The following is a 12,676-nucleotide window of genomic DNA, read 5'->3' as shown; positions in this document are numbered from 1 at the left end:
TTTTTTTAGCAAAAGAAAAAGTACTTTGATACTAATGAGGTAAAGTGTGGTTAAAAAATTGAAGGGGGGGGGTGCCTGGGTGGCACAGCGGTTAAGCGTCTGCCTTCGGCTCAGGGCGTGATCCCGGCGTTATGGGATGGAGCCCCACATCAGGCTCCTCTGCTGTGAGCCTGCTTCTTCCTCTCCCACTCCCCCTGCTTGTGTTCGCTCTCTCGCTGCCTGTCTCTATCTCTGTCAAATAAATAAAAAAAATCTTAAAAAAAAATTGAAGGGAAGGTAAATTCATAGAGACAGAAAGTAGAATGAAAGCTAGAAGCTAGGAGGAGGAAATGGGGGATCATTTAATGGGTATAGAGTTTTCAAGATAAAAAAGTTTAGAATATTGGTTGGATAGTAATGTGAATATATTTAACACTACTGAACTGTACCCTTAATAACAGTTAAGATGGTAAATTGTATGTTATGTGTATTTTATCACACTTTTAAAAAAAGGTAAAGGGATTTTTTAACATTTTGAGAGGCAGAATTTATTTATTTATTTTAAAAACTTGATTTATTTATTTGAGAGAAAGAGAGTTAACACAAGAGGGGGCAGGGACAGGCAGAGGGAGAAGCAGACTCCTGACTGAACAGGGAGTCTGACTAGGGGCTCAATCCCAGGACTCTGAGATCATGATCTGAGCCAAAGGCAGATGCTTAACTGACTGAGCCACCCAGGCACCCCCGAGAGGCAGAATTTAATTTTCCACTGGAATGTTACCAAGGTCCAGATAAAAAACCAAATGTTTAATAAGTATATATAGTCAGGCCCTGAAATACCATGATCATCTGAAAATTGGAAGCCTTATATTTTTCAATGAGTGGGCAAAGAGCCAGTGAAAATATTCCTGGTCACTGTTCATGCAAATGCTGTTTGATATTAATCACAGTTTTAGGATATAGAAAATCTAGAATTTGCTCCTTAACATGACTCTCCATCAAAATCCTGAAATCGTTAAGTCAGAAAAGCTCTGATGTGCAAAACTTCTTGCAAGCTAATTGCTATGATTAGCCTACTAAGTAGATTTCTGAGCAAAGATTACATTACTAGGGATAAAGAAGGCTGAAGGTCGTTTCATAATGATAAAGAGGCCAGTGAATCAAGAGGACATAATAATCTTCGATGTTTTTAAGGGTCATGTGTCTATCCCTGATACTCGAATTGGGAGGGAGCCACCAACAAAACCACCTGGTCGAAGTGGAGGTAGGAGCAGATCTTGCAGGACTGGAGAGGTCAGTAGAAAGCACAGTAGATACCCATCACAAAGATGCTTGGTTTGCATCCAAGGATATATACAGAGACAGGGTACAGAATATGTGACATTAGACTGCTCTGGGAAGTCCAGGGGATCCCTTAAACAAATCTATTCAACATCCTTGCCTTCCTGCTCCCAAGGATGTTTATTATTGGCATTTGAGCAAGACTAGAAGCTGTCAATTACACCTACAACATCAACATTTTTATTGATTTAATTTTTCAGGGACAAGCCAAATCATTTTATGATAGAAGTATGACTGATAAATGATACAGTGCATCTGATAAAGCTAACAGGTTTTTAAAAATGCTCGTTTCTTCATTTACTTAACAATAGACAACATGCCTTCCACTACTCAAGGAAAGTGACCTTTGCAAAGTATAGATTTTTGATACTTGGTTGCTTTCCATTTCCATTACTCTAAATCTGCCAAACCTTCTAGGTTTGGTTTGCATAGCGCACTGAAGGGAATGCATGAGCGTGTAGTGAAACAAAAAGTGTGAAAAATGTCATTGGGTTCTATTTCTGTATTTGTCTGACAATGATTGCACAAAATTTTTTTTTTAATTTTAATTCAGTTAGCCAACGCATAATACATCATTAGCTTCAGATGTAGCGTTCAACCATTCGTCAGTTCTGTATAACACCCAGTGTTCATCACATCATGAGCCCTCCTTAATGCCCATCCCCCAGTTACCCCATCCCCCCCCACCTCCCCTCCAGCAACCCTCAGTTTGTTTCCCATAGTTAAGAGTCCCTCATGGTTTGTCTCCCTCTCTGATTTCTTCCCGTCCAGTTTTCCCTCCCTTCCTTTATGTTCCTCTGCACTGTTTCTTATATTCCATATATGAGTGAAACCATATGATAATTGTCTTTCTCCATTGACTTATTTCACTCAGCATATACGCTCCAGTTCCAACCACGTCAATGTAAATGATAAGTACTCATCCTTTCTGATGGCTGAGTAATATTCTATTGCATATGTAAACCACATCTTCTTTATCCATTCATCTGTTGAAGGACATCTCGGCTCCTTCCACAGTTTGGCTATTGTGGACATTGCTGCTATGAACATTTTAGGGTGTAGGTGCCCCTTCATGTCACTACATCTGTATCTTTGGGGAAAATACCCAGTAGTGCAATTGCTGGGTTGTAGGGTAGCTCTATTTTTAACATCTTAAGGAACCTCCACACTCTTTTCCAGAGTGGCTGTACCAGCTTGCATTACCCTCTTACACAAATGTATTTCTATATTCATTTCTCTGCCTTTAACATGGCTTCACATACACGATCTCTTCCCAATTTAATTCAAAAGGTTTTCTGCCACTCCGGGTTTGAGGAGGCGCCGCGTTCACCCCGCGGGGACCTGGTAGAGGAAATGCCAGTCTGCACACGGTGTGATTATAGCCTCCAAGGGGCGGGTTCATTGTCCATACACAAACAGGGTGCTTAAGGAAATCTTCTGCATCACCATTGTGGAATTCTAGTTCACAGGAATGATCTGGAATCAGTTTCATATTTACTTGAGGGTTTAATGGGTCTCTTGGGAAAAATTAAAAGGAGGTATTTAGAACTAAGGGCTGGACTTGGAAACATTTGCTTTCTTCTACAAATACTTTCTGACTCTTTCTCTTTTTTACAAATAACCCCCCTTGTTCCAAAATAGACTATTTGCCCTTGGGAAAAAAAATTGTCAGAAAAATTTGATTTGCTGAAGTAAACATTTTATTTAGGAAAAAAAAATCGTCTAGAAAAGGGTTCCAGCCAATTTCCATCCTCTCTAAAATGATAATAAATTTTCAGCAAAACCTCTTTTTTACCACTTGGTCACCTGCTGTCTTTGCATTATCGCATAGCTGTTTCAGGCTTGTCTGTCTCTTATTCCCCGGCTCCGGGGGAGAAGGTGGATTTTATTCTGTTTGACGACCCTTCGGTGCTCAGTACATCAGCCTGCAGGTAATACAGATGCAACAAGCGTTCGCCGAGTGGATGAATAAATGGATGAATTAATGACTGCTTAGAGGAGTGACAGTCTCGAGTTTATCTGTCAACTTTTTCAATTTACTGTGAATTAAATTATAATTTGTTTTATAATAAAGTAGTCTGTAAGCGGGCATCTCACATTTAGGCATCTTTACATCTTGAGACTATTAATGACAGGAAGAGGCAGGACAAACTTCTTGGACTGGGGGAGGCATGGTCTCCCAAGTTCAAATGTGAAGATGTGAAGAGTCTTTGCGGACAAGGGTGGAAAAAGAGAAAAAGAAGGTTTTTAGAGAAACGGATGACCAGCAGGCATGGCACTTCAATAAGGGTGGGGGACCGCACGCACCCGCAAATGGTGGGGGTGCATTTCAGTGGACTCAACAAATAACAGGAAACTCCGCTGGGCAGCTTAAGTGCAGAAGATGATTTGTCTCGTGTGCAGTGGGAGTGAGTGCAGAACTGGGATGATGGCTCCGGAACACACACGATCAGGGGGGCCAGCATTTCCTATCATTCCATTCTCCCTCCACATAAGGCTTTACCTCATACCTCTCATCTCGGGGCTGCAATATGATTGCTGCGTCTCCAGGCCTCACATCCAAATTCTAAGCCAAAAAAGGGAAGGGGGAGGGGGTGGGCAGTGAAGAACGAAGGGGCAAAGGCATTTGCCTTTTTTATTGATGAAGGGACACTTCTCTGGGGACTTTTGCCTGTATCTGTTGGACAGAACCGTGTCATATGACCTTCCCAGCTGCAAAGTAAACTGGGAACTTGAATATTTTTAGTTGCCCTGAATAGAATTGGGCTTCCTCTAGTAAGGACAAGGGTGGGGGTCAATGTCTGTGAAACAACTTCTGTCTGTCTAAGTGTGATTAGCTGGTTAGAGCAACCTGGATGGAGAAGCTGATGACTGGAATGTACCCAAAGGACCAGCCGAGGCCACTCTTCAGGGACACATCTGTGGCTGGGAGGCCACTGAGAATTATTGATCTGCCCTCTGGGGCAAGGCTGTGGTCTAGCCTGGTCCGGCCCTGAAAGTAACACTTAGAGATACTCAAAGCAAAGGACCTTGATTCTTTGCTTTCCAGGAAAGCCCATAACGAATGTTCTTGCATTAAATGATGACAGAAGCAACCAGATAGCTAGGAAGCAACATGGAGAGTTTCCATAAAGGCCTGATCCCTGTGTTCATTTATAGTATCACAAAAATTCAGAGGTAGAAGAGACCTTAGAATCACTGTAATGTAATCTTTCTTTCATCAGGGAGAAAACAAAAGTAGATTAAGGTGATGCAACTTCCTCGAAATAACCCAAACAGCACCAGACCTCAGCCTATAGAATCTAAGTACTTTGAACTTTTTGTTCAAAACTATCTTCTCTGTACTGGTTCTCCTATGGGGAGCCGCAAAATCACTTGGGACACTGGCTAAAATTCAGATTCCTGGGCCCAGTACCCAACTTATTGAATCCATATTTTCGGGGATGGCTGCTGGGAATCTGAATGCTGAGCTGGCCTCGCGTGTTGCTCTGATGGAGGACCCGAGCTGAGCATCACCTGTGTCTTCCTGAATTCCGACCTGTGGGAATTTCTGTCCTGAGATTTGGTCAACATGCCCGTTGAGTTGCTTTCATCTCTAAATGGCTAACGGCAGGGTGTTGGGCCAAGACTATGGTGTGGAGGAGGATGAGAAAGAACGTAAGCGGGTCAAAGCTAGAATCCCAAAGCGATAATCTAAACAGTAGAAGATTCTTGCTCTTTGGCTAGTGCCAGTGGAATATGACTACTGAGAGATGCTAAAGAACGTTCCATCTGGGGCTGATGCAGCCGATTTCATTAAGACCTGTATCAGAATGGTTTTTCGCCTCCTGACCGCTGCCATCATGGGTCGCATGCACGCTCCCGGGAAGGGCCTATCTGGGTCGGCTCTACCGTGCCACTGCAGCTTCCCCACCTGGCTGAAGTTGACCTCTGACGACATGAGGGAGCAGATCTACAAACTGGCTGAGAAGGGCCTGACTCCTTCACAAACTGTTGTGATTCTCAGAGACTCACTCGCTGTTGCTCAAGTATGTTTTGTGACAGGCCATCAACTCTTGAGGATTCTTAAGTCCAAAGGACTTGCTCTTGCTCTTCCCGAGGATCTCTACCGTTGGATTAAGAAACCGTTGCTGTTCGAAAGCATCTTGAGAGGAACAGAAAGGATGCTGAATCTGACGGATGCTGACTGAGAGCTGTTATTAGCCGTTGACTTGGTATTAGAAGACGGAAGAGTCCTCCCCTCCAACTGGAAATACAATTCATTCACAGCCTGTGCTTGTTGCATAAATTTGTCTATGTCCTCAAGCAAGAAAGCCATTGTCTAACTAGGGAAAAAAAAGACCTATATTGAAATGATTATAATTCTTAACAATAACACTATGTTGGCCATGGACAATCAAACTTTTTCAGGAGGGAACAAAGGCAGTACAAATTTTAGCTTGACTTACAGATCTTTTCTCCAAAGGAAGTGAGACGAAGTACCCTGTGCATGGGGCATATGAGATGGTGAGTACGAATTTAGCTTCTGTCTTCCCTGTGAAAGCAGTCGTAAGACTTTTTTCTCGCAGAGCTATAATGTTTCCACTCCAATTTCAGTACGAGTTGTTTATTCCCTCCTCATTTATTCTCCATGATTACTTTCTGGGTAGCTAAATGCTAGCAGGTGTCAACATTGCTTGGAGGCCTGGTACTTAGGAGATAATTGGAAGAATTTGTATCTTGAGGGAACGCACAATTCCTTTAATGAGAAATTAAACTAATGGACTTTTATCTCATTTGCCTGGTGCAATGGTCCCTGAAACTGTTGATGATCAGAATGCTCTGGAAAGCTTTTAATATATTTTTCACTGTTGATTAATTAATTTCAATCGTAAAAGTTGTTCATGCTATTGGTTAGCATGATAATAATTCAAAAAAGTGTGCTGAAGGGTAAAAGTGGAAAGTAAATCCCCTCTCCTCCACTTTGCACTTCCTAGAATAATCCCACTGTTCATATATTTTTGTGTATTATCTTCCAAATCCTTTTTTTTTAAAAGATTTTATTTATTTATGTGACAGAGAGACAGCCAGCGAGAGAGGGAACACAGCAGGGGGAGTGGGAGAGGCAGAAGCAGGCTCCCAGCAGAGGAGCCCAATGTGGGACTGGATCCCGGGGGATCACGCCCTGAGCCGAAGGCAGACGCTTTAACGACTGCGCTACCCAGGCGCCCCCTTCCAAATCCTTTTGTACAATCATATGAATGTTTATATCTGTTTCTCGCCAATGTGATCCTTTATGTATCTACTGTTCTGTCCCTTGCTTTTCCAGGCTGCTGTCCCTTGGACACTTTTGTACATGGCAAGTGTAAGTACACTTCAGTCTTTCAAATGAACATGTTTTCCATTAAAATGACTGATTCATTGGCTCAGGTGAAGCCCAGAGATTTGTGCTTTTTAAAGAAGCTCCTCCATTATTTCTGATGTAAGCTCGTCCCCGAACTGGCATTTAGAAACCACTGTCTTAGCTCATATGGCAAAACACGTTTTAAGAAATACCATTTCCATGTTTGGCTGAAACTCTTCTTCATTAGGATTAGAAACTGTGTTTTCCTTCCCACTGCCTGATAAGAATGAGAAATAAACAATTGCCCACGAAGATTTTTTTTTTTAAGATGATAAAATTCTCCTATATCACAAGGCAGGGAAGTTTCCTTGGCAACTGGTGGTGAGTATGGAAGATAATGGTTGGAGTTTATCATAAGAATAAGGCAATGTTTCTACTGGGAATGCATCAGAAAGAAGTTACCTAAAGACGGTACTTACAGGTCTGCAGGCAGAGCCTGGAATAAACACCGAATAAACATAAACATATGAATATGTTCATAGATAAGAGATGAATAATGGCAAAGTTGTTGAAATTAAATACTACCTGCCCCCCTTAAAGCTGGAAGGATTTACCTTCTGTCAAAATCATCTTTACCTCGAACTTGAGTCCTGGTGAATTGTCTTAACTATTTTTTTCCTGTCAAGGAATAAAGACTTCATTTTTGAAAAATGCTATCCAAAACCATGGGGGGATGTTTTGAATAGTCTTCTAGAAAACAATGACAAGTCAATCAACCTGCCAAGGAGCTCGGCATTAGCAGCTTGTTATCCCCCAGCAGTGAACTGTGTTTTTTTGTGGGATGCATCTTGGCTGGTCAAATGAAGACTTGCCAAGTACACTAATTAAAGTAATATAAGTTGGAGTCTATTTTATCCCTTAGGAAAGATTACAAATGGTGTGGGGGGAGAAGACTTGACACTACAGGTCCATTAAATTCTTTAGCAGGAAGGGACCTGCCCCTCCAACTTGAACATCTCCCCAGCTTGTGACAAGCAGCAGAAATGATGAGCTCCCCAGGCCTAAAGATTAAACTTTATTTTAACTACATTATACTTTCCAAATGAAAAACATAATCAAACAAAACTCGTAAGATCTTTTAAGCATATATATGTGTGTGTGTATATATATATGTATGCTTAAATATATATACTTAAATATATAGATAGATATATCTATAGATATATCTATCTTTCTCTCTCTTTTTTTTTTTGCCAAGCATATATAGGAACAACTGGAATAGAAGTTGAATGCTTTCTTTTTTCTTTCTTTTCTTTTTTTTTTAATGATTGATTTCTTTTAGAGAGAAAGAGCGTGTGCGAGTGTGGAGGGGCAGAGGGAGAAGGAGAGAATCTCAAGCAGGCTCATGTTGAATGCAGACCCAGACATGGGCTCGATCTCACGACCATGAGATCATGACCTGAGCTGAAACAGAGAGTCAGATGCCCAACCAACTGAGCCACCCAGATGCCCTAAACCTAAATGCTTTCAAAGTCAGAGATTCCAATTTGGATTTTATCAGCTATAGGACTATCCCATTTTGGATATTATCACCATAAGAAATCAAACTGCATTTGAGTGCATATTATAATTTTGAGCTTGTACTTCGAAGTTGATTTCCAAAAGAGCATTCATTAATTAAAATTTTTATTAGTTACCAAAAATTTTAGTAGTTACATTCCTTTGGTGACAGTTACAAACCAAGTCAGGTTAACCTAAGAAAAATGGGATATATTGAAAAGAAATGGTGTAGCTCTACGAAATCAAAGGAGGAGTTTGTCATACAAATAGATAAATAATGGCAAAGTAATTAAAAATAAATACACTTTTTTTGTGGCTAAAAGTATTCCCTTCTTTCAAAATCATCTTTACTTTGAACTTGGGTCCTCATGAACTGCTCTAACAGCAGTTAATATTTTAGTTAATAGCAAGCCTTAGGAAAAGACTAACCAGGAGTGCTTTGGAGATTCCATGAATAGGCTCTTTTGGGCATTGCCATTAGGGTGACAGATCCAACTGCTTTCCACCCTATGTCACTCTGCTCAAGAGTCAGAGTTCTGAGAGAGAGCTGGATTGGCCCAGCTTGGACCACAGTCCACTCCTCAACCAGTCCTTACACTTGATGAGTTTTCATGGCTCACAGTCCCATCAGGACCACACTGAATAGGAAATAGAGAGGTACGCAAAGGAAGTCAGGTTCTCGTGACAAGAACAGGGAAGAAATGCCGAGCAAACAAAAACTAGAGCAGCTCACCGCTGTCACCTGGTGTGTTGACTAGGATGAGTTCAGTGGCGAGTAGCAAGACCTAACAGCATCATGACCAGTAGACCAGGATTGAGACAAGGATGATGGGTCTCACCACCTTCTAAGAAGTCTAGAGGTTGGTGGTCCCAGAAGATGCTCAACGAATACTCATGAGAAGTAGACAGGGAGATCGTGGAAAGATAGGAAGCGGGCCATGCACTGGGGAAGTGAGAGCAGCTAGAAGGAGCAGTAGGGAGAGAATCAAAAAGTAGAATTTACTTCTACAACTGGGCAAGAGATCTTTACATTCTCAGAGCCAGAGAAGAGGTAAGAGCTGATGTCCCTTGTGGGAGAGATGAGAGGAATAAAAGTGAGATGTCTTTTTTGGTAACATGGGGTGGAGTCTAGGGCTCAGGTGGTGGGGTACCCACTTGCAGAAAAAAGTGGTATGGGGTTGACAATGCCCACTTCAATTTTTCATGGGTGTGGCCATATTCTGTGACTGCCCCAGCTGCCCAACCCTGGTGATGTGGCAAATAAGAGAGAAAAAAAGGTTGCTGATTGTAAGTGTCCTCATTCTACTTTGCTGCCAGTGGTGGTCTTCTGTTAGGTGCTGTTCCTTCCCAGTGACACTGGTGAAGCACCTCTTACCACCATGCAGTGTGTGATGTGATCTGAGGGTCAGGTCCCTGCTTTTTTTTTTTTTTTAAGATTTTATTTATTTGATACAGACAGAGAGAGGGAGAGAGCGAGCACAAGAGGAAAGGGGAGGAGGGGAGAAGGCAGGCAGGGGAGAAGCAGGGAGAAGCAGGCTCCCCGCTGAGCAAGGACCCTGATGTGGGGCTCCCTTCCAGGGTCCTGGGATCGTGACCTGAGCCAAAGGCAGCCGCTTCACCGACTGAGCCAGCCAGGCGCCCCCAGGTCCCTGCTTCTAATAGCAGAGTCTGAATTGATCTCCTGTATGTCCCTGGCAAGCTACAGAGGATAAGAATAGGTGGAAATCCCTTCCAACTTATTGTGCAGGGGAATCTAGGTCATGATCTCTAACAGCTGATGAGAGCTCACTGGATGGCAAGAGAGGCTCAAATACCAGTACTGTGCATTTTGTGGGGACATGGGACTCCCAAGGGGTGATTTCTTCCATTTCCTTTTTTCTTATTGGCTCTACATTTCAAAAGCAAGCGCACGGGAGACCAAGGAGAGAGAAGGTCAGGCGATGGTGCTTGATTCTCCCTGCACAAAATTGCTGTGAACAATCTCTGATCTGGTAGACTGACTCCTTTCTCAGCAAGCGCTGCTTGCACTAACTCCAAGACTCAGCGAGTATCTGCTCAGCCTCCATCGGAGAAATAATAGCTCAAGTTTATCGAGAGCTCACCATGTGTTTGGCTAAGCTCTGGGAATGTAAAAACCTTGACCTTGTGGAATTTGTATTTGGGGGGGGCGGGGGGAGGGGGAATAAGCAAGACATAATGATACAAGGCGGTGAAGAGTATGTCTAAGGTATAGAGGGAGGAGGAATTATTTCTTCCTGGGAAGACAGGAGAAGATTTGCCAAGGAGGTGACATTTGATGGGCCTTGAAGGTGCGGTGTGAAGGAGCAGGCTGGGGGGTGGAGGAGGGGGAGGAAGGAGTGCCATACAGGGGCAGCTGTGCGAGCCCAGGTGAGCTGTTGAAAGCTGGAGTGGAGTGCTCAGAACACAGTGCTCACGAAGAGGGGTGGCTGCAGATGGGTTTACAAAGCAGCTAGGGGCAGATGACAAAAAGGCTTTGTTCGAATGCCCACTAGAGAGCTTAGCCTTTGTCTCCTTGGCAGTGAGCGGATGGGGCGTGCTGGGAGAGAGCGACCCCCTGGCGGCAGTGTGGGTGCGGCTGCTTCCTCTCCTGGAAAGCCCCTTGACTTCTCCATCTGGCTGGCACTGTTCGAGTTTAAAGATTCAGCTCCAGGGTCCTCTCCTGTAGGGAGCCCTCCCTGATCTCCCTGCTCCAGACGGAACACGGATCATAGCACCCGAGGCACCAGAATCGCACGCTGGTTGCTGGGAAGCGGCCTCCGGCCTCTGCTTCTCCATGTGGTCAGCAGCCGGCACAGTCCCCAGCCTTTCACAGTTACTCGCTGGAAATGTTTACTCCCAAATGAAAGAGAATGAGCATCCCTGCCTTTGTAATTTCTGAAGCAGTAATAGATAGTAAGTACGATTGATTGAATACTTACTCTTGGTCAGGCACTTGGTGATCTCCTTCAATTCCCATACAATTATTTGGTAACAGTGACAATAACATTTCCGTTAGGACTGATCTTATCACCACCACTACTACTACTCCTACTCCTACTCCTACTCCTGCTACTACTACTACTGAAATCACTATGGCTCTTACCATGTACCAAATACTGCTCTGATTTACATACAGTAACTCATTTGATTCTCATAGCAACCTTCTGATGCAGGTACCATTATTCCTCCCCCGCCCTTTATTTTTACAAATAAGGAAACTGAGACAGAGAGTGAGTAAGTAACTGGCTAGTAAGTGATCAATTAGATTTGGACCCAGCCAGTCCGACTCTAGAATCTGGCTGCTGTCTGTTGTTTAGATTGCATACATAGCACAGGTTTGAAGAAGTTAGGGGACTTCAGGCTATTCAGTGATAAATGTCAGGAATCGACCCCATACCAGTCTGGCTCCAGAGTCCTAAGGCTTCAATTCCCTGCCTTGTACCACCGCAGACATAATATGAGTGTTCACCAGGGTTATCACAAAGACATCCAGAAAATTGACTGTCTGCAGTATTAAACAAAGCATTGTGGGGAGAAGTCTGATTCATAGTGGGATTAGAAGCAGTCACTTGTGGGGGCGGCTGGGCAAACTCAAGGTAGGTGGATGGAGAGTCGGTAAGAAATCAGGATTCCGAATGCAGTTTTGATCTGGAAGTTTCCAGCATGAGGCACTGTATCTGAAATCTCAGTTTAAGATCTTCAAGCTAGGAACCACTATATTAGTTTAATAAAAAAAATTTTTTTTGTCTTCTGTTGAAGCATTTAAGATCAGAAAGTGATGTCCTCATTATCTCTCTGTGTCCTGGCAGATTTTTCTCTACTAAAAGAGCTTGAATTTGCAAATCACTTCCTTTAGAAATCCCTTTGAGTCCAGACACAGGAGTCCAAATTCCATGTGCTTTAGCTAATGATTAAATGCCTCCTTTTCACCTTCCAGTTCCCTCTCCCTTTTCCAAGCAATTTAATCTTAACCATCCACGTACACTGTTTAGTTAGTCATGGCAACGAGGCCATCTGATGGACCAATTAACAACTACATGTAGACAGGATATTGACCGTCCCGCTGTGTTGGCCACAGTTTTGAGATCCTAGCATAAGGGTTTGACTGACCTTCATGATGTGACAATGCACTTGGAAATGGTGTGGTAACCAAAGAAGTTTCCTTGGCATATTAGAATACATCATTTTGGCTTTCAAATATATGTGTAAGGCAATTACGGAGAGTGAAAATGTAGCTCGTCTCGTTTCAGTGAAAGCAGTTTATGAAAAACATAATCCAGAGGGGAGAGGAATTCCTCTTGAAGAAAATGACTTTTCAAGAAAGATGTAGATTTCAGACTTTCAATATCAAGCTCCGTTTTATTTTCCTGTTTAGAGAAACAAATATGTAATTGTTAAAATCCCATTTTTAAAATTGAATTTATAAATGATAGTCTGTTGCAATGAAGACTTCATATATACACATCTAAACCA

At 42.8% G+C, this 12,676-nt stretch overlaps 1 pseudogene; it reads left to right on the top strand.

Annotated features, from left to right (window-relative positions):
* The first annotated feature begins 5,154 nt into the window (after positions 1-5,154).
* On the top strand, positions 5,155-5,645 carry LOC148108632 (small ribosomal subunit protein uS15-like; annotated as a pseudogene).
* The last annotated feature ends 7,031 nt before the right edge of the window (positions 5,646-12,676 follow it).

The sequence above is a fragment of the Ursus americanus genome, chromosome 17 (assembly GCF_024610735.1).
Source record: "Ursus americanus isolate L20-20 chromosome 17, mUrsAme1.1.p, whole genome shotgun sequence".
Taxonomy (NCBI): domain Eukaryota; kingdom Metazoa; phylum Chordata; class Mammalia; order Carnivora; family Ursidae; genus Ursus; species Ursus americanus.
The sequence above is the reverse complement of the archived record's forward strand: the minus strand, read 5'-3'. Positions and strand labels throughout refer to the sequence as shown.